At 42.1% G+C, this 22,946-nt stretch overlaps 1 protein-coding gene across 11 annotated transcripts in view; it reads left to right on the forward strand.

The window, feature by feature from the left end:
* The window catches only part of LOC122572905 (zinc finger homeobox protein 4-like), a 404,144-nt gene that overhangs the window by 97,029 nt on the left and 284,169 nt on the right, over positions 1-22,946 (forward strand). For 10 of the 11 annotated variants that reach the window (XM_043738577.1, XM_043738576.1, XM_043738579.1 and 7 more), the window contains one exon: positions 20,565-20,649. The gene's annotated coding sequence lies outside the window, so the exon portion shown is untranslated. Of the gene's footprint in view, positions 1-5,398; positions 5,421-20,564; positions 20,650-22,946 lie in introns of those variants that run through there. The other variant, XM_043738583.1, reaches the window with a different exon arrangement.

The following is a 22,946-nucleotide window of genomic DNA, read 5'->3' on the forward strand; positions in this document are numbered from 1 at the left end:
AATTTAAAAGGAGAATAAACGATGAAACACGTGTTTCGGATTAGTTTCGTTGAATAGCAAAGGAGCTGCTAAGATTCTGTCGGCGATATTGTGATTTAATATCGTAAATCATTGGAGCAGATATCAAGCTAATCCCTGGAACGTATTAGAACCGATAAACTATAAATTAGCTTATGTTATAAGAAATATCGGGTAGAGTAACGGGAAAATAGCTTTTACCGACATATGGTCCCACCAATGAAAAATCATATCGATCACAATCTAGCAGCTTGATATTATAACGCGACAACGAGCATCGAAGCGTGTGTCAATGAAACAGTATGGTGGGCGATTAACAGATTCGATCGGTGTGCAAACATGGCCCAGGTCAAGCCACGAGACTATCGATTGGCCCTTCCCGGAAGGCAGGGGCCGTCGTGTAATCCGACTGCCGCAGCCGTCTTGAAATGGAATTATTTCGACATCGGTTTCGATCGTCTACCCTCGACAGGGCTATCGTCCTCGTCGTGAACGTCTCGTTTGTTGTCTACTCAAGGAACCGCTCTATACGTGCGCGATCCGTGATATCGTAACGATCGATGGACAACGATGTTGTATAAATTCTTGGAAGGATGTACATAATTGAATCTCGTGTGTGCGATACAGCAAAAAGACATGGAACAGCATAGAGGAAAGAGATGTTAGAGATGTTGGAAACTATAGAAGGTAGAATGTTCGGATAAGCGATGTTTGTAGAATAACTGAACGACAGGAGAAAAGTCTCACTAGTGACGAAGTTTTTATTTTCGAAAAACCGTGGAAACAAATTTAAAATTTATTGGTAAAACCAACGTGCTTAACATTCAGCGTGTAGTTTCTTCTCTCTGGTCCCTTCTCTTTGTCTTATTCTAAACTTAATAATTGTCTGATTTAAAAACAATATCACGTTGAATCAAATTTTAAATTTCGTTTCTATTGAGAAAGAAAAATCTTCCAGTTGTTGCAATTATTGCTTAAACGTACCGTATCAAGTGTTAGGCTCTGACCGATGGAAGAAGAATCCCTTCTTGAAACGTACGCATGGAAGCTCAGTCAGCTTGGTGGAAAATGGCAAACGAGCGAAGCAACGAGCGACCACGAAGGGTAGACATAACCAAGTAACCGGGTTACGTACTCGGTTCTTCGACGAATCGGTTTAGAACGTCTAAAACCGTCCACGACTGTTGGCCGAGGTTCGCGTAGTCGACGAGAACGAAATGTTGTTCCCTGTATCGGACCAGAGATCAGGGTAATTAAGTGCTGACCGCACGGTAATTCCATTATCGCTGCCATCGTTGTCCAGCAAACTCGGGAAATCCGATTAACCGCGGCCGAGTCTCGACGTCGCACATCACCGCGGCTCCGCTGAATTTAGAAGATTTGTAAATGCGTTCGCTGCTCTTTGCGGTACTCTCCACGCAAGAGTCGAGATGATTTCACGCGATGGAGCGTAATATGGTCTAATATTTTTGAAATTAGTATCATTGTCTTGCTGGAAATAGTTTATTAACCTCAAGCTTAACGCGAATATCTATTTCTATATTGACTTACTCCTAATTAATATCTATTTCTATATTTCTTTTTCCGACGAAAATGTCATAAAATCGTTCCGGCTCTTCTCTTTTACGTTCGTTATTCCTCTTATTGATAGATTTGCTTAACAAGATAATATTTTATTAAAAGTTCGAAGACACTTTCTCTTATTTTTAGAACAAGTTGAGGTTGCGTCAATTTCGAAACGAACGCTTGATATATCACAGAACAAGATTTCACACTTTAAATCCTTCTTACTTCATTTCTAGACGAAACAAAATCTATGTAATCATTTGTATATTTTGAATATTATCTCTTAAATTTGTAATTCGCGACATGTACAAGTCACTTATTGATTAGCGTGAATAGTTAATGTTGAAAAAGTTGCATCAGCTGGAAATTACAATCCTCGTAACGTGTATTGCTGTTTCACCTAAAAACGCGGTTTCATCGGTTATTCGGACAAATCAATTTCCGATAAAAGCGAACAGCAAAACGCTCGGTCGTCGCAATTAAAAGATTGCCTCGATTATATACCATTTCCGACGTCCATCTGCGTTACTTTACCGAACGTCGACAGAAATCGTTCGAACATCGCCATTGTTACATCGTACTCGATTGTTCTTTCGAATGATACATTTCGATGCGTCTATTAATTCAGCTTGCATGCGCAAAACGATCCGGAAACAAATAGTTTAAAGTTCTAAAGACTTGATAGAGTGCGGACGAATAAAAATTCGTATTGGTAGAACTTGAAAGTTTAAACTGTGCAGCTCGTCTACGTCATTTGCATTAAAATTGCGATACATTTTGCATTGAGTTAAATAAACGGACAAAGGGTAGGAGGTAGAAGGATACTTAGCTACGAAGTGCGCACGAGGTTGAAGATTTATACGGCACTGCTCGCGCGAGAACTGGTTTACTATTGAAAATTAAATTAGAAATTTCGTCGAAGGACGCGATTAGAAACAAAACGTATGATATTCTCTGAAACTCAAATCTGTATAACGAAAGTTGGGTGATGGTCAAAAGCGACCATCCTCAACTTTTTCTCTCCTTCTTATTCCTATCTTTAAATTTGGCTTATAACGGTTATGGTTTCTAGTTAGAATCCTATAGGTGTGATAAAAGATATCGATCTTTTATTTCTCCGTTCTGATGTTACAAAGCGAGATAATTTTCCAAAAGACCCAAGTTTAACGTTAATCTACTACAAGGTTTACTTATTAAAAGCTTAATAAAAGCTCGTTCTTCTGTCCATTATTTGATACCGCCAAGCAGCAGAATTCACTGAATAAAATAACTGCTCTACATCCTGTTCAAGATTAATCGAGGGACCTGTATTAATTAAGCTCTTTTACTTACTGTGAGGAATAATCCCTTAAATTGTTAGAGCTCCTCTTTTAAATCACCCTATGTATAGCTGAATGCGTTCCGAGAAACTGGGCCTGCGTGTAATCCGCGCTCGTCGCGACACCGTTTAATTGCAATAATTACGATAATTACCGAGTTCCGAGCATGCCGGCGTAGCAGGCCTCGTATTCGGTCACCGTTATGTATCCCGTCACGACACGATAACAGCGATTCGTTGCTGGCGTTTTCGTTTCGTGTCATCGAGACGGCTCGCGTGAAACCCTGAATTGATAAACGAGAAGATAGGATTCCTCGTCGATTCGGGCAAATATGACTCGAGGATTTTCATTGCTACGAAACCGACGTTTAAATTGAATATTTTTACCCCTTGCACTGCTTCAGAGTAGTATTCTCATTTATTAATATTTCTTTCTTTTTTCAGCTTTATATTCGTTTCGATCTTTTATCACGCGTCGACTGTGAGAATTATTCCGAGGAAAAAAAATATTATGACGAATGGTGTAAAAGCGTGAAACACCTGAAAAAATGTACTAAATCGAATTCTTCCAATTGTTTCATTCGGAAAAGGACATATTTTGTGGTATCTTTTTACGATCGATATTTCCAAGTAGGGGGGGGAGGGGGAGCAGAAGAGCAGCTTTATCGGAATGAGAAGTTTCTAAGTAAGTTTCTTCCGAAAGAAACATCGTCTGGTCAATGTAAAACCGGCTGTATAGCGAAACAAACTCGCCCCTTCGTCAATACAGCTCGCTTCGAAATAGAATTGCTCGCGCTTACTTGGAATCGTTCGTACACACTGTTACGGGAAACAATTTGAAAAATGTTTAAAAAACCGAAAAAGAAAAACGTAATGAGAAGACACTAAATGGGAAAATTTTATGCTGTACGTTTATGTTGTATGTGTTATACGAAACATTTTGAAATTTCATTAACACTGTAATAAGGCAAGACAGACAGGATTTTATCGGTAAAATCTGAAACCAATCTGAAAGTATATTTTCTTATTATAGATTTCCGATTTATGGAAACGAACAGACCTGTCCATGTTTTACGAGCTCTACCGATCCGAATCGCGAAAAGTCGTAATCGTTAACGCGAGGCGCTGATTCGATTTGCATAAAATCAGCTGAGAAAGAATCGTAAGAGAGCCAGTGTACAGGGAGGACGAACATAAAACTCGCCCTATGGAATATTTCGTTCGCACGGTTTCATTTCAATTAACGTTCCCTCGTCCCATGGGGTTTGGTATCGTCTTGTATATATGTACATATATATATACGCGCAGGCACACATACAGTTCTAGTCAGTCTATTTCGATGTCTCACCGATAATTGCGACGCGGTAACTCGAACGAGTTAGCGGCTCCTTAAGGGATGGATTTCGAAACCGGTTTCGCATTATCCGCCATTCTCACCCTGAGGCGCTGTTCTGTAAGTTCAACCGGGTTTTTATTTTCCATGGCGCGAAGGGGTGGTCAAGGAGACGAGCCGATCGATTTCAATGGCCGCGTTAATTTTGGACGACGGTTGATCGCAACATTCCTCGACCGGTCCTTCTAATTTGAATAAATTAACCAACCCTTTCTCGAGCAAGGAGTCTTTTACCGCGCGTGTAATTGATTCTTTCGTAAAGCTTCATTCCCGCTTTATATCTGCGAAATTTCTCGTTCAAAAATAATTGTACCTCATTTATTGATCAGAGATCTATTCAAAGTTTATCCGATATAATTCCATTTTCTAGTAAATTTGCGTGAAACTTGCCAATCTATTCGTAAGACATTTAAGATTACCAGATATACGTTCATCTGTGTTAACAATTTCTACCAATGTCTATTATCTTCGCAGACTTCGTATATTGCTGCACCTAATCATGCTGACAAACTGTTCAGATTATTCTCTTAGCCGGTAACAGATCGGTCGCCGCTCGGAAGCGTGAAATATTCAGAAAGCGTTGAGCCAATTTTCTGGGACATCCTCTGGACGATCGGTTAATCGCGTCGGAAAGGAATGAGATTTTGGACGCGAACGGAAGCTGTGACTCCGACGATCGGCAACAGAGTCGCGCATCTGGCAACTAGTTACCAATCTATTCCTGTGCAGGCATCAACGGGGCAACCAGCGGCGCATACCGGCCTGTCACAATGCAAACGGTGCATACACCCGTGGATTTCAAGTGCACGTACACGGGCTCGTGGTGATTCGAAATCATTTCTAATACAGTAATTGCCCCCGAGCGGTGCAACTGGCACGGATTCAGATCGCGTTCGTCAGTTGACTGCCTCTCGTTCACAGCCACCTGATTTATACATTCCGTTTTCATCCCGCGTCCTCGTTTTGCGATACCGCGGAATCTTCGCGATTCATCCGACACGTCGCAATGGTTCGAAAGGATCGCGAAATTTTCACATCAATTTCGTTCCTCGAATCCTGTTAATTGGTAGGACAGTCGGCCTCTTTTACTTGTCTTTATCGATCATTGCTGGATTGTACGTGTAGGTATGTATTACTTTTTTGATAAAATGTTTGTGTGGAATAAAGTTGATTTTAGTGAGAATTATAGATATCGTTAATTATTGAAAATTGGTAAATAATGATGAACGTGTTTTTTTTTTTATATTTCAATTGCGTAGCTAGTGTTTGATACAGAAGAAGCGAATCCTCTTTTTTTGTAGAAATTAATTTTCCGTCTACCACCAAATCTTCTTCTTTCCTTCAGAATTCCCTAAAACGAACTTTAAATTACAAAATACTTCATACGTTTCAAATACCAGAGTAAATATATTCGTACGTGCTATATTGAATTAAATGTTTGTTCTCGCGTTAAACGTCATGTAAAACATATATAGCAGTCATTAACAGCTACTATGCTCGTTAATTTTGCATATTATTGATAAAATCCTTACATTACAGCAAAACATACGCGAAATAGAATTAATGTACTTCTCTTTAACATTCAAGTACCGCTGCAATTCCAACAAATCCAACTCGCTGAACACAAATTATAAGCCATTCTCAGCCAAGTTCTGGCTACTAGTAGTCACTAAAACAAAAAGAAACAACTTCTATTCCCCATCGAGGAAGCAACGTTCGGTAGAAAACAAACGGGGAGGGAAAACCAGGGAAGAAGTCGATCCCCGAACGTCGGCCTTCTAACCCCGCGAAACTCGTTCTAAGCCCAGCAGACGCTCGGCACCCCCGACCACCCTCCTCGTCCAGCTTTCTCGTTTTTTTTACTGCAGTGCACGAGGTCTAAGAAACACGACTTCGCCGGAGTCGCACACTAGCCTCAACCGTGTAATTATGCCGCGCAGTGATTGGCGTGGTTCGTGGAACAGAGGGTGGAAGCGTGGCTAAGCACGAGGGTAGCACAGTGTGGCTGTGGCAAAGTAGAAGAAAGAGAAAGAGGGAAGAAGGCGGAGAAATTCTAGAGGGAGAAAGAGAGAGAGAGAGAGAGAGAGAGAGAGAGAGAGAGAGAGAGAGAGAGAGGGCCAGGAGGTGGTTGTGGGGCAGAGAGGTGGGTTTTTAGCTCGAATTCATTAGAAGTAAAAATCGATAGGCGACGCTCTCGCTGCCTCCGCCGGCAACGTTTCGCTTGGTAAAAAGAATGTGAGAGCACCGCCATCCCCTTTCAACCGCCCTCTTTCTCTCGGCTACACCGTTCTCTCGCACCCCCGTTGTTCTCTGTCCTCCTCTGAAAGCCACCCCTCACACTCTGCCGCTTCTTTTTTCCCGCATGCTTGTGGCTATCCTGGCTCCTTCTGCAAGACGATACTCGGTGCTCGAAAAGAGAAGAACCAACGGCGACAGAATTTTATCGCGCGTTAGCTGCCTCGCGAGTTACAAGCTTTCTTCGACTTGATATTTTTTTTCCTTGTTTACTCAACGTTTTCTCAAGTGTGGAAAGTTGCGGTGCAAGCGTTTATTTTCATAACGAAGAAACGGCCACAGGAGATGGATCCTATGGGTTCGGCGTTTTGGTGCTAAGCCGAGATTTCCGAATCTCGACTTCCGGGAATGATGCATCAAAGGATAGTTTTGCGTTTCATTTTAAGTAGGTGTGTCAAATTTCTAGTACAAACGTGGATTGATCCGTTGGCTACAACGTCCACGGAACTGAAAGATCGCTTTTTATGCAGATTGGAACAGTTCCTGCTATTACAAAGATCTAAATCAGCTGCTTACCTCTTAAAGTAACTCGTCAATTGCCAACGTCATTTAGCTTACATCACGTCGTCCATCAAACCATTCTTAATGACAATAATAAATCATCATCGAAACGCAATTTATTACGATAATTCATACCACTGCCAAGATTCCAATATCCCGTAATTTTAACACGAAGGTCGAAGAAATTCGTTTACATGTTCCAGCAAACATGAACCATTGTCTTCCGTTCGGTACATGCGACTCCATTAAAGATACATGTCACAATAAACGTCGAAATTATTCATCACTGGTGGCATATTCCATATTAATAGGGATCCGAAACGGGCTACGCAACTCGGCTATATCGTCCGGCGATCGGTTAAACGCGTTTACTTAGAACGAAGAACGATGATATCTTTCGTAACTTCTGGCCACAGAGCGCAAGCTTGACAGTTATGCAAAGTACATCGGGACTGACCTTGGTGTCAGAGAATATCGATCGATCACGATCGGGCGCGTCGATCTTCGACGTGGCTGTTGCTACGGGTGATCGATCTTTGCACGCCTCCCTACTCTTCCCCGCTGGTTCCTCTCTCTTCCTCGCTCCTTCTCTCTTGTTCTCAATTTTCTCGACTCCTCTTTGTCGCTCTCTGTCATTGTTTTTCTGGGTCACCCTATAAACACTGTGTGGCGGGTGTACGAAAAATGGGAGAAGTGAAGAGAGAGAGAGAGAGAGAGAGAGAGAGAGAGAGAGAGAAGGAGGTGGGACGATAGGGAGACGACTGCGGTGAAGAAGTGGCCGGGAGGAACGCGGGGTAAAAGGGGATGGGCCAAATTAACGGTAACCACTTCGGCTTGGTCATTAGGGAAAAACTTTCTTTCCACTGGCGCCAACCAATCCGACCCCAAGGATCCACGGACCTGAGAGAATTTTCAATCGAATCGCAATCCTCGAAACGCTTTCGCCCTCGTTTTCGCGTAACGAGGACGCGTCCAACCCTTCGCTTCTCGCACCGTCCCATCGTCTCGCGCGCGCAACCACCCCGCCACCTACGAATCTTCTGTCCGTTGTTTCTTCCCCGAAATACGCAATTCCAATTCCACTCGAAAGAAGTACGGGGATGATTGAAGAACGAGAAGCCACCCGAGAGTTCGGTGTAGTGCATCGATGGATATTAGAAGAGCTTTTTCTCCAGATAGAAATATTTGTTTTTCATTTTTTATTATACTAATGATATCCGTTTATAGGAATTCTTCGTATATAAATTCCATTTATGTACTTTCGTTCTAATTTATACGTACATAATGGTCAGGAAGAAAGTCAATCATCATGAAGTACAGACTAAAATTGAAAATATGAAATATAAATAAATAATTTGATACATTCTATAATACATACGATACTAGGATACATTCTGTAAAACTATGAGAAACTCAAATACTCGTAGACAAATCTTGCAAGATCCAAACGACGAAATTCTTAATTGAACCGTAACGTCGGTAAAACGTTAATTCTTTCCGGTACGAGAAGAAGATTCTCGAAAACATCTCGAAAAAAAGAAAAGGAAAAGGAAGATCGAGAGGATCGCGGCAATGAAAACGGAGAACCGTTCTAGTTGGCCTAGGATTCCTCGATTGAATGTCCTCCTTTGATGAACCCACATCGGCTCCATCCGCGTCTTTCCTTCTCTTAATTACGGTCCCCGGAGGATGGGGTAGCAAGGGGGAGGGACGGTGGCAGCTATTAACGTCCAACGATCGAAGGAAGGAACGCGCGCGAAAGCCAAAGGGGTGCAGGACGTGGAGCGTTTAGTGGGTGGCGTGGTGTAAGAAACGGAAAGGGGATGGGGATGTGGTTGATCGGTGGACGAAGAGAGAAGAAGCAAGTCGGTACTTTTATGTATTCTATACTCAATGTGTGTGGTTTCACCGATAGAATAGCCCCGCGACCATGAGGGTGGCTAGTTGGAGAAGGGTGAGGCGAAACAGAGGGGATATTGTTGGAAGCATCGGTGGTTGGCGGGGATAATTAGACGCGGCGAGAAAGAGACGAAAAGGCTGGTTCGGCGAGAAGGAAAAAGAGAGAGAAAACGCGACTTCTGGGTAAAGCGGCGCCAGATAAGACTTAATATTTGATCGTGAGCCCACCCTTGCTTCGCTCTGACTCAACCCATACACACGTATACATACACACACGTATATACAGACAAGCGTTTGTAGCACGACTCACACTCCCATCCTTTGCGATCGATCTGCACCCCTTCCTGACCACCCCCCCCCCTCACTCTCGACACCGTCCTCTCTGTGTACGAGCAACTATCAGGGGCAAATCTGTTGACACTACCGGCCGGAACCTTGTTTCCGATTTCCGTGGGATCGCTGATCGCTTCTGTGGAGATCCGCCTGTGAACGTCCTTCGCTCGGTCGGCGCGACCATCCCTGACGTCACTGACGCTTGATTAACGCGCACGTGTCCTGCACTATTTCCTTCAGTTCGATATTGCCGTGTGTTCCGACGAAGGTTGCACTCCACGTGCCCTTCCGCCGACAATTTCGATCATTATCACCGACCAATTTAGCTAAGATTTCGCTAGATCGCGTCAATTCGCCGGATCGCGTTATTCACGATTGTCGCGACGATCACGACTTTGAATCATTGGATTTGATTGAACGATTTGGTTATGATTAGTCGATATATGGCTTTTGTGTTTGGCGACACACGCTTCTCGTACATTTTTAAACGCGGTTTCAGGCGATGATTCGTTAAAATTGATGTGTAGGTTAAGAAATATACAAGTGACACGCGTTGGTGAAAGTTAATTTTAGATACGTTGCATTTATGAATAATACAGATCGAGTATAGTGTGACGTATTTTTAGAATATAGATTGTGGGTGTTTATAGAGTCGAGTAAGACGAAGTTAAATTAATATTGTAGTATCGATTATTGTGACGCGGGAAAGGGACAGAGAGGTCTTACTCGAAAGTTTATTCGTAGGAAAAATTTCGCTTCTTTTCCTCAGATTCTAAGCACTGCAATGAATAAAGAAAAGGATACGATTGATTGTTGGATTTATCAGAAGTATGTGGATTTGCCACGAGTGAAAGAGTCGTCAAGGCTTTTAATGTTTCAACTTGCAAAGCTTCGAAGCTGAACCAAAATGGACATGTATATTTTAACACGCGTTGTTCGTGTCAAACTCACAGTGTAAAGTATCGAATAATTAAAAACATTTTAATCATATATTTCGTTTTACTTACATTTTGCAGACAATAAAACCGAATCGGTTATGGTATGATGATTTAATCTCAATTTAATTTCAATTTAAGTATTGAATTCCACGATTGCTTGGATTATCCTTTCGGAAATTTCATTTGTATTTAATCAAAAGTAAATCGTCTATAAATAAAGGCAAAGTTAAAATCTAAATGCTTCGTCGTAATAAATGATAGGAGAAACGATGCTCGAAAGTTTCAGAAATAACGTTTCACATCTTTTATCGTCTTCTTTGTTGTCTTTAGGGCGTTTCGAGTTTCCAGAGTGATCAAAGTTTTCCAAAAAGGAACTGTTTCTTCGGTTGAAATGGAACAAAGAAGCTATATCTGGCTAGTTTCTTTTAAAGTCTATTCTTTTATGGCGAATGGAGTAGAAAATCGCTAGAAGGATGTTTAACGCTGTTGAGACATTGCACGGTGCGAGTTCGACAACTATTTATCGCTTTTGTCTTTTGTTGTTTCGTGGTCGTCGTGAAGTTACGAAATTGATTATGTGCATAATGTAAATAGATTTCGTGACTTCGAATGCGTTTGTTCCATTGCGATCATTTTATCGGGGACATCGTACTTCATAAAACAGCAGCGTGTGGCTGCTACTTCCGAGAAGTCGAGTCGGTTTAGCTTAGGCCAACGGATTAATTATTCTAATAACTGTGGCAAAAAGTTTCTCGCTAATTCGTGGAACTTTGATAGAAAATTGATATAACTATTTTGGTTTGACAATTATTCTCAAAGATTCAAAAATTCGCTATAAAAGGATTTTCAGCTGCAATAACTATCGCGATATTCTTTACGTTATATCATTAAAATGTCAATAGTTCGTATTTAATTTACTTTGTCTTCTTATATCGGGCCGAATAGAATATATACGACTATGTATACTCCAACTCCTCCTATTTCCCCATCGTACACACCACTTAAAGATATAAAATAGCTATCTCTAATAACGATCATGGAAAAAGTTGTAAAGCAACAGATTAATTAGTCCTATAACTTTATTGGTCATATTTTTCGACACGATTAATTTTACCGCGAAAGCCAGTGTCTTAAACACTCGAGCACCAAACGACACTCTAAAACACCAATAAAACTTTTAACTATCGACAGAATCAACGAAACCCGATTTTATTATCTTCGTGTTAATCTCAATTTTAATCCTAAACTCAATGTTCAAGACGTTAATATTCCTTCGCGTAGCGTTTAACAATCCTCTAAATATTTCCATTAATATTCCACAGATATACCCGCGCTAAAGGGACGTAGATATATACGCAACATAAAGCCTATTTAATGAGTAATTTACGTAAACGAAAAAGCTTACGACTAAAAATATCTTACTCATAATGAAAGGATTCAGCACGACCACGGTTTAACATTCATGGGCTCTCAACGCGTAATCCGACGTTAAGACAAATCGAAGGTGCAGCTCGCCTCTGCCTAGCTGAAAGAGCATCGTCCAGCGAAGATCGTGCAGCGGGTGGCTTCCACGGGTAGTCCCACGGAATTTTCTCGTAGATGCTAGGTGTTGCGGATGCAGGGTGGCCGCGGGGCAACCTGAAAGAAATTTCCATGCCGAGGCGGCGAATCGATTAGACGCCGGTCAACTTCGACCCTGTCGAACCGCAGACTCGATATTCTCTATTCCTCCCTCCCGCTGGCTGTTCGCTCTCTGTTCCTCCCGGGACTCGATTCGAGCGTATAATTATCAGAGGCACGCGAACCCAGGGACCCTCCTCGAGAGGGCCTACGACTTCTCTTCCTCTTGCTCGTAGCTTTACTCCTCGCTGTTTCTCTTTTTCTCTCGGTTCTTTCTTTCGTCCTCTTCTTGTTCTCCGCGCTGAACTACGTGGTTGGCTGACTCGCTAATACTAGGAAGAAAGCTAGACTTACCGCGGGCTTCGCTAGGTTCCTACACGGGCTCGACCCCATGCTGGAGGAGCCACGGTGCCCCATTACCATACGATTTTCATGTTAGCGCCTCCGGGCCCCCAAAGCTGCACGACCGCGCATTATACTTAACCTAACCCAAGCCGCGTGTACGTTCACGTGTACACACGTGAGTTCTACTACGTGGACGGTCTCGTGTGGCCAGGCGCTGCTGCGACTGTGTTTCGCCACTCGGGGCGACGCGGACGTTCGCGTAGGTGTAGGTGTGGCAGGACCATGGAATCCCGGCGTGGGTAATTGTACAATGCTGTAAACGGTTTACTTCTGCACATTGGCGTAGTCATGCGGGGCGGAGCAGGCGGCTTCTACTCTGATGTTGTTTCAAATGGATGAATGTTTTGATGGATGTTTCTAGGGGTGGACGCTTTCGGCAGTCTCGTAGTATCTGATTCCATTCGAGGATTATTTGCAGATGTTAAGTAGATTTTACATTGATTAAGCGGTAAAATTTAAATGTTAATTTGACGAGAGGAAGATCGTACAGGTGAATGACCGTGCTAATTGAATATTAATTTCGCTTGTATAATTTGAAGACTTTGAATGACACTCGTAGTAAAACATTTAGAATTATAAGTTTAAAAAAGAGAATAATTGCCGTAACGCATGTATTTTCTAGGATATTATTCTATAATGATTGTAATATCAAATAACGTATTATTTGTCAACGAGTGTAATAAGTTTATAAAATAAAACGAAATATTCTATGTTTTCGTCAAGATGAGAGTTTATAACGTAAAAATCATTTTTCTATTTTTTGTAAATATCACATAATCTTAAAATCTACAATTCCTAACAAAAGCGCAGATTGCACGAACAATTCGGTGAAATCACACGCAGGCATTAAACGAGGCATCGATGAAAGAAAAATCATGAAACGCATTACGTTAATCCGTATGAAAGTCGGTTTGATTAATGTAACACATCCATTGGACGCGGTAGTGACGCGTGAAAATTCCGATCGCAGTTCTGGTCGGCTGCTGTCTCCACTGGCCACCCATACACTCAGCCAAGTGTGACTACGCGTGATTACGTGTGACTGCTGGGAGGCATTTGCAACAATCGCAGGGATGCACTGACAGGCAGCTTTATTTACCTAATTACCGGATTTAACCGGGGAAAATAGTGGTGAATGATACCTCGCGATACTTGAGTTAAGTACGTGTACGCTGGGCGTGTTTTTCGTGCGCGTGTATGCGCGCGTTTATATGTGCGCGATGAATATTAAGCCAAGAGAAGATTAGAGGTTTTCTAACATGTATCTCGTTCCCTTCCCCTTCTATTTCATCGCGCTAACGTTCCTATATCTTTCGTTTTGCTTTTTCTTTCTCCTTTGTACCGATCCTTCTTTTCGTTCTTTCCGTTTTCTTTCTTTTGGAAAGATATTATCGACTCGAAGATCGAGGAACAACGACGTTTCCGACGAATTTGTACACGTGCAATTCCCTATTATTCCTTCGATCCCCTGGCAAAAGCGGAGGTAACAGCGTCGTAAAGGGGTGGGAACAGGGGAAGGGAGTGTTCCGTGTTTAGAATCCGTAAAGCGGCGAGCGTACGCTTGCATGGTGCAAAACTGTAAACGGCGATCGTAAGAGCATACGGAGCTGTCATTACTAGATAATTATTTCCCCATAAAACAGAAATAACAGTGACGCAGTAAGAGTCCGCGTTAACCTTCAATTAAAAAATTTCAAGTTTGCACGTGGCGTGGCGAGCCTCGACGAGGAGGAGCACTTCATACGATTATTTGGGGTAGCAAAACGCCGAAATTAATCGTTAAAAACGAGAACATAATGGCTGTTGGGAGAAGAAATGAGTAGCTTCGTTCTAACGATCCAGAAAGTCTTGTTTTATTATCGGATTGATATTAATCGAACGTTTCGTTTTATTGATCTCGTTACTTTCTCGATAATTTACATTCATTATTAGTGAATGTTTAACTTTTAATTGCCATGTTAAAGAAACTTAAAAGATATACATATATATATTTAATTTGTTTACTTTTTCTGTAGTCGTAGTTAGTGACGTTCGTGACTATAGTTCCTTGCGACATTTACGAAATGTCGATCGTGATTGTACTAACCAAATCGATAATCAATCTGCAAATGTTCATAGAAATTACGAAATGTTTATCGCAAACATATATTTAGTAAAAAATTAATATACAACATGAACAGTCGTCTTAAGCATATAATAAGCGTCAAATATGAATATATAGCTATTTGTTAATATCACAAATAATTGAACTTTTAAATAGTTTTGTGTTCTACGCGAAATACATAATCTCGCCTACTTCTATTAAATATCTTGCAATTTCTATACATATCTTCGGATTTGTCAAACTTTGCTAACATAAATAGGGCAGACAAATTTTATAACGCAGCTAGTGCTAGTTAAGTTTCATAACGTTTCACACAACGCACATAATATATTCGTAAAAGGTATGTATCTACGAGAGTTTCTGAGCCTGTGTACACGACTCGTTATCAAATGATACAGGATATTCTAATCTTTCCGAACAAATCGTAGGAACATAATCCACGAGTGAAAGTGAATGTAGATTAACGTACATCCACGGTGCTCGTTGCACAAAGGGTTAATGTCGTTCGATTCATAACTCTCGTGTCGTTGAAACGCTAATTCGGTCTAAAATCGCAGTTAACCCTATTACGTAATTAACCCTACAAAATTCCGAGCTACCACACGGGCCACCCTCGTTTCGAAAGGCGGAGAGCAGAGTGCAAGCCGAGAGGAAAACAAGCGGACAAGGGTGGGATGTCTCGTGTTTAGAATCCGTAAGGCTTCGGGCGTTCGTTTGCACAATGTAAACGGCGATCGCGGAAGCAGCCTGCCCAGCCATTGTTCCACGATTACTTGCCCTCCCTTTTGTTGTCTTCTCTCGCCGGAGTACGGATACACATTGTAGATACGCTGTCGTTACGAAGTTGGCGAAGACGCCATGACACCCGTGAAACTTTAACAAACATTCCTTCCGTACAACGGTTTTACGAGAGGCACGGATAGTAATCGACCACGATGTTTCTGTTCACTGTCGAACGGTCATCTTTTATCGACGTGGATGAGGTAAGCGTATCTTAAAATAGAATTATTGGAATTTTCGAGGCTATTAATGTTCTCCAGCGTGTTTTTTCTTTTTTTTTCGTCGAAGTTTATTGATAGTTGAAGACAGTAAAGAACGAAATTGCTGATATTTCTGGGTAGCTAGTAAATAGTAGCTGGATGGCATTTATGCAATTATCGATATGAATATCTTTGACGTTCGAATATTAGATATTGACATGCCATGGTAATATTTCAAGCATTAAATGCTTATGATTTCATCAGTATTTTAAATATAGTGCTTGAAAACTGGGAATTGGGAATGCATTAACTTAATAGGAGTAAAAATGTACATTGTTGTGAACGTTTTTCAAATTTGTTATATATTTGTATCGATTACCACGAATGAGGTATCATATCTGTTATAATTTACGTACTATGAGTTGTCTCTAATAATCATTTACATTATAATACAGAGGAGTGTCGTATTCTTTGAAAATACGCGTTTAACATTAATAAAAAGAGAGTCCCTGCAAGTTCTTGACACTAATTTCTATATGTGTTTTATATCTCCGCTTCATTTAAGATTACATATTCCAAGTTTCTCGTTTTTAAAATCAAAGCTAATTTTCTCAACGAGCAAATCATTATACTAATGTAGCGGCACATGAGTTAGAGGAATCAAATTATGTTGTTGTTTTGCCTCCGAGTATCAAGATCGTTAGGATATACGTAATGTAATAAAAATAAATAAATTCCGTGCAAAACAATGTCGCCGCTACGTGCAACCGTCGAACAAAGACTAATTTGAATTTTCCGACTCTCCCTCGACCGGTATAAATAAGAGGACGCGATCGCAATGAAAGGAGTTACAGTCAGTTGTCGATCAGTTATCAACCAGTTATCAACGAATTATCAGTTATCTAATTAACGAGTCATTGGAGATTCTATTTTACGATTTACACACTGTCTTAGCGAATCGTTTAGTACGAGCGTCTTTGCGAGCATTATCTGTATACTAATTTATCATTTTAAATATATTCGACGGTTTCAACAACGAGCAATCTCGTCCATTAAACCTCACCGACCAACCATCCTCTACACATAAACCTCTATACTAACAAACAATCCCTAATCCTAAAATACTCTGAACCGACAAATCCTGCAATTAATAAATGTCATTCGACTTCCATCAAATTAAAAACTAAAGAAAGTACTTCATAGTGACGAAATCGTCACGATTCTAAAGTTCGACCAAGAATACGGATAGATTGTTTGATTCTGGGCGCACTTTTGACGTTGTCCGGCCATCGAATGCGCTTCGATACGAGGAAAAACGAGTTCGTCGCGGGGGACTACGTAATCCACGGCAATTTTTCCTGAGCCAGAAGTGGCCGTGTTATACTAGCGACCCTACGGCACACGAAGCTGCAAATGTCGCATTGTGGACCAGCCAATAAAGTCGCTCGTTCGCCCACGCGAGCACCGCTGGACGGTCTCGCGGCGAAGAGAGAAAGAAACGATTGAACACGATCTAGAAGAGGATAACGAAAGCTTAGAAGGGACTATTGGAAACGCGGCTTGTCGTAAATGCCTCGAGTTTGCGTCGTTTCTTTCTATTTCGTTCGGTTTCTTTTCCTCCTATGGGTTCGTTCTTTCTTCTTTAGCTCGGTCGCTCAAAAGACGCAAGGTCGACTCGTGGGTGGCGACGATAATAATTATTGCCTGGGGGTTTGAACGATCGATCGACGATCTCGGATTCGCCGTGCCAAGATCACGGCGATCTCCTTTATTTCTTGTTGGAACGCGGCTTTTATCACCCGACACGACCGAAACGGTCAACATTTTCACTCGTTCGAGAGAAAAAGAACGCGGCAGGAGGCATATATACACAATTTTGCATTTAATACCCGCTGTACTTTATGCCGATCAAGAGAACGTTGGTCCTCTCGTCCCTCATGCAGGCGCGAAAGAGATTTTTACGACGGCATAGTTTCCACGGGATGCGCGTTCGATGTTGTTGAATGGCCGGCAATCCGCGAAATGTCTGCGTCCCGCTTGAATCGTAATATTTTTATCGATCGAGCACCGAAGGCACAGTAAAATGACTATAAACGACGGGGACGCGCGTCCTCCGTTTCGCGGAATTCCTGAAATTGTACGCTCTTTGCACGAATTAACCCTAGCTTCTTGACGTTAACGACGCATTTTCGTCGACATGATCGAGTTTTTTACGTGATTACGATTTCAGCGGGAATTATATGTACAAGTTTTAGAGACTAGTTGATAACATTTCTTCAAAGAGAATTAATAAATTACGGTAAGGTTTCTGAAGTACGTTTAACGTTGTTTGAAGAAGTTTGATGTTAAAGTAAGTTCATAGGTAAAAGTGTATGGATTATCTTTGTATCGGAATATCGAAATGTAGTCTTATTCGTGCGTGAAATGTTATCGTTAAATCATAGATGAAACTGTATGATTATATTACTCACACATGGAATATTTTGCTGAGCAATGTAATCTACATTTGACTAATATGTCAATCGATAGAATCTTGCAAAGACAAATTTATAGATACACACGGCAGAAACAATTCGAATTAAATTCCATTGTCCAATTTCCAACGTTTCCATCGTCGTGTCCACAATCGATAGGCACTGGACGTGTTAATTTATTTATCTTATAATATTCACTTAATCTAAATGTAAGAAATATATTCCGTTCCCTTGACCATATAAACAACAACTTCGTCAAATGCCGAACCATCGTAGTAACAACCAACTAAATTATCCCGCTCGTATTCTCCTTCGCCGCACCTCTCATCCATTTACCTATAAAAGAGAAACATCGTCCACAACTCACCATCTCCCAGTTTCTTAATTTATAAGATCGTCAAGCTTATCTCGCAGGAAACATGCCATACGTTCTCTTCGCAGAAATATCAGTAAATTTCCGAGCAATCTCCCGGACACACATTAGCGTATCTTAACGATAAGAAGCATTCTCTTGGACAAACCTCTGGAAACGTAGCCTTCGTTCGTAGGAACAGGGGAAAAAACGAGAAACACGTCAATCGTTGCTGGATCGTCGGGGGCGGAGGCAGTACCCGAGGCGAGCGTAACTTACCGGGTAATTTGTCGGAGGTACACGTGAAAAATCGTGATAGCTAATCGATTCCTGGCTGGACGTCGATCGAATGTCCTGTGAATCGTCCTGTCCCGTGGGCAGCGCGCGTCTTCCACTCCCGGACGATCTTGGATCGCGCAATAACCGTCGATCGATACCCGTGCGATCCCGCCTCGGTGAAACGACCGATCGTTCGCTAACTCGTCGAGACGATGGCGATTTTTTATCCCGTTAACGAAGTTCCACGGACGAAGATCGCCGCGCGACGATAGTAATAATCGTCGTGTGTACGAGCGATCGATCGGTCGTTCGCTGTGTCTCCGCGCGTTTTACGCGGCCCTCGATCAGTCGATCGTTCTCCGCGCCCTGCGTCCGATCGACTTTTACTCCGTCGTTGGTGACGCGTATGGAAACTCGTGGGTGACAATGACAATAATTGTAGGCTCGTACGCGCGTCCTAAACGCGCCATGTCCCCTCGTCGATGCCTCGAGGCACGAGGTTCGTTCGTCTTGCAACAGCAAGACCACGGGTTCGTGGGTGACAATAACGATTCCAACAGGTTTATACGAGAAATTCGTTGCGATCCATGTACTTTAACGCCGTTTTATTCGCGTGATTTCGCGTCACGATGGCCCCGCTAGATCGTCGGTTCAATGATGAAGCTGCGTAGTGACTGGAACGGAACGGGTCCAGTCTTAGAGGGGAGGTTTTATGGAAGTGATTTGGCAGATTTTTGTATCGATCCAGCGGTTGCTTTTATTTCAAGAGCGTGACGTCATTTTGAGATCTCAGTGGGATGAAATATTAAACGAATTTATATCGGAAAAGATAATTTGGAGTAGATTAAACTCGATAAGTTGCAAGAAGATGCGACCAGACTGGAAAGTGTAAAAGATTAAAGTGATTAAAGAAATCTCTTTTGCTTGATAATCTTGATACAATCCTGCTGTTAATATTTCATACTCCAATTAACAAATGCCACGCTTTATTCTTATAATTATGTAATATTTAATTCTACAGAAGTTCGTAAACCAAAAAATATAATTATACCAAGAAGGAAATCCGAAACGTCGTCCTTACGTTTCTCCTCCATCGCTACACTTTCAACCTTTAAATTTCCTCAGCCTCCATCCACCATCAAATAAATTTATTCAGACGATGGCAACGCGCGCAGCGTTCGACCCGTTGATCCGCTCGTTCGACTCACCTCGAGTAACGTCTGGTATCAGACCGAGATTTATTCCGGCACGCGCGGAAATAAAAAAGAAAGTAAAATGATGCAAATCAGAGGAGGGCTCGCCAGGAACGAGGAGAACGAAATTCGGTCGCGTGTGCTCGATGATCCCGTTTCCAGCACGCTCTGTGTCGCAAAGTCTAGCGCGCGCTCGAGATCAAACTCGAGGGTGAGGAACGTTATTCAAATTCGACTCGTGGAGATTAGAATTAGAATCGACGATTTTTGGACACGTGCCTGTGCGCATCGACGATCGTTCGAACGGGGAAAGAGAAACGTCTGAGAAGAAAATATTCAAATTTTTTTCTTGGTAGAAGACACGAGCCGGAAGTGGTGCTTTGTGGCCTGCCATGATTTATTTGCATGAGGCGACGGATACGGCACACCGGTGCAGCCTCCCTGGATTATAATTAAAATCGGGAACACGAGGCTGGAACGTGCGATCGGAATTTATTTCCATGTTTTATTCGGACCAAAAGGCAATTCGAAGGCAGTTATATGTTTGATTAGGTGGTTCACGCTTTCCACTAGGATCTCGACGTTCGATGACTCGCTTTCATGGGGTAGAATGACTTGCGGGTAACTGTTGAGTGTGAATACGTTTAGGTAAAGAGTTTAAATAGAATCGAAGCGATGAATCAGTTAGAACCTTTGTAAACGTGAGATGAAAGTTTGTGATAGTGTAACTGCTTGAAGGATTGAAAGGAAAGAAATTTGATCGGAATTAGAAGGATGTATAGAAAAATACACGTTAATCCGAATATGCTGAAAATACATTTCTGTCACATTTTGTTTTAAATATTTCTTACGGGTGTGTAAAGACTATCTCAAGAACGATACTGTTTTCCTTGTAGGTGGAAGCGTTAGTGGGATATTAAGGCTGCTTTCGATTCTTAAATGGAAGGCTTACAGGGCGAGCTGAACGATCTACAACACAAGGTATGTACCTAAATCAAGATATTCTAATCTTAATCTCCTAGCACCGTGTATTCCTATAAAATAATTTTCAGTCTTCGTTCACGCTAAGTATCTCGAAACGTACCTATGTAAATGCGTGATTCGTTGTACGAATCGAAGGGTTCGACATGGATCAAGATCGAAAACCGTTTAAAACCGTGGCCGTTACGCGTATCGAAGGAATCGAACGTCTCGTCGTAGCACGTTCCCGACAAAGGCAGCCACGGGGCTTTCATGCGTGCCAAGGACCTTCCGTATGCAAATTTCACTCCTAGATCCATAGCAGCACGCGACCCGCCGCTGTCTCGAATTCACATTCAAATTTCCCGCTGCGAGGTCGTAGCGCGTTTTTTGCATCTTTAATTTCCACGTGAAGCGTGCACTTGTTACTTACCGAGGGGTAGAAACGGCGAAGGAAAGAGAGGGAAAAAAGGAATACCTGACTGGCAAGGAAGTTAGGGATTTTTCAGTCTGTTAATGACGATAGAGCAGTCACTCTACGCATCGTTGTCGATTTTCATTCATCGGTAATCTACCAGCTAGCAGAAATTTTACCTGAACGATTCGCCGAAGGAATGAGGGAAAAGTTATAGGTGTTAGAACACGTACGTTACAATTGAACCTGTAGAGGGGAAGCGGGGGGGCAAATAACGATGATTAACGTTTCAGGCGATATTTGAATTTTGAACGTTTATTTTCGAACGGAAAATTCTTTTTTATTTTAGCTATTTTTTGTTCGCGTAGATGACAATAGAATAAATGGAGCATTCTAGTAGATATATGGAATTTATGAATTTAGAGTTTGCAAAAATGTCGTAAACCAAAGATTTCAATAGATAGATTATAGTCTGTCGCTGTTTAAATACTTGTACAATTCTGTTCAGATGTATAATGCATCGCTGTAGAAGATACTGCTACTGTAGAATTTTCGTTCATACGTACTTCAACAAGTATTACACAGACATATAATATATTATGTTCACACAAGCATCTGTGAAAAGATATCTGCTATTTCCTCCTAGTTTCCTCTCAAAGTCATTGAAACATCTTCGTACAACGAAAGTATTTACAAGTATTTGACTTAACCGTCTTATTAAAAGCATTCGTACCATCTTAAATCTACGTCTTCCACGCCTTTTTGCTACCGGTTCTCTCTACGTCCAGCAGATCGCATGCGATCATCAAGAAGCATGGGAATAAATTTCAAGGGGTGATCTCGACAGCATCCCCCCCTCAAGCAACCAACAGCAGTTGGAAATCCTCGTTTCTGCTTCCTCGATATAACGAACGGACTATCCGTCTCGGTATTAGTATGCATTCTTGTGAGAGTCAAGCCGGGTCGCAGCTCTGTTTCACCCGGGATTCCCACACCTATGACGATCCGTGCCCTTAATTCCCGGCATTGTCGCCCAGCTGGTCCAGACAGATACACCGAAGGAAAAGAGAGCGGGGAGATATACGCGGAGAAGTTGTCACTTTTTCGATTCTTAGGCCAGGTTGACGGTAGGAGAGAGGAGAGGCGGATGAATACGCGTGGATCGGTTCGTCAGGTCTGCTTACTCCAGGTGAATAGAGGTGTGCGCCAGGGTCCTGAAAGCGAAGGGGCTGCTTCCCTTTTGAGACAATAATAGAAACAGTGGTAGCACCCTTGCCGCGACCCAAATACCTTAAAATACATGATACACGACGAGCCTCTGCTCCATTTCTTCCATTTCCCTCCCTTCGTCCCTTTTGCTCTCATTCTCTGCCTGTTAGTTTGCTAGATTTCTTTCTCTCCTTTTCTCTCCGCCTCGTCTCAACGATACAATTAAAGTACGTTGCGGTCTTTAAAGCCCGAACCATCCCCCCCCCTCTCTTTCACCTCTCCGATCCCTTTTCTTTAGGTGTTGTTCGTTTGTCGTTCGATTTATGTCAGCGAAAGGGGTGAAAGATGAAATCTAGCAGCAGCGTACCCGAATTCTCTACCTGTTCCACCGGGTCTCGATTATTTCTTTCTCCGTTATTATCCTCTTTTTCTTTTCTCTTTTACTCGTTACACCGCGTCTGATCCTCGCTGATCAGCCAATCGATCGAGTCTCTTTATTCCACCGGCATAACCGAATCTTCATCACCCTTCGATTCATCGGTTCCGTGGGGTTCGAACGCTCCATGTAGATTCTTTGATTTGTGGGATCGGTTAGTCGTTGCCCCACGGCAAGCATAATTCCGTTTGATTATCGTGAATACGTGGCACCCGAATTGAGGTCGAGTGGGCTGGAAGTCGTCCCCTTCTCCGTGTC

This window comes from Bombus pyrosoma, linkage group LG11 (genome assembly GCF_014825855.1).
Source record: "Bombus pyrosoma isolate SC7728 linkage group LG11, ASM1482585v1, whole genome shotgun sequence".
Lineage (NCBI taxonomy): Eukaryota > Metazoa > Arthropoda > Insecta > Hymenoptera > Apidae > Bombus > Bombus pyrosoma.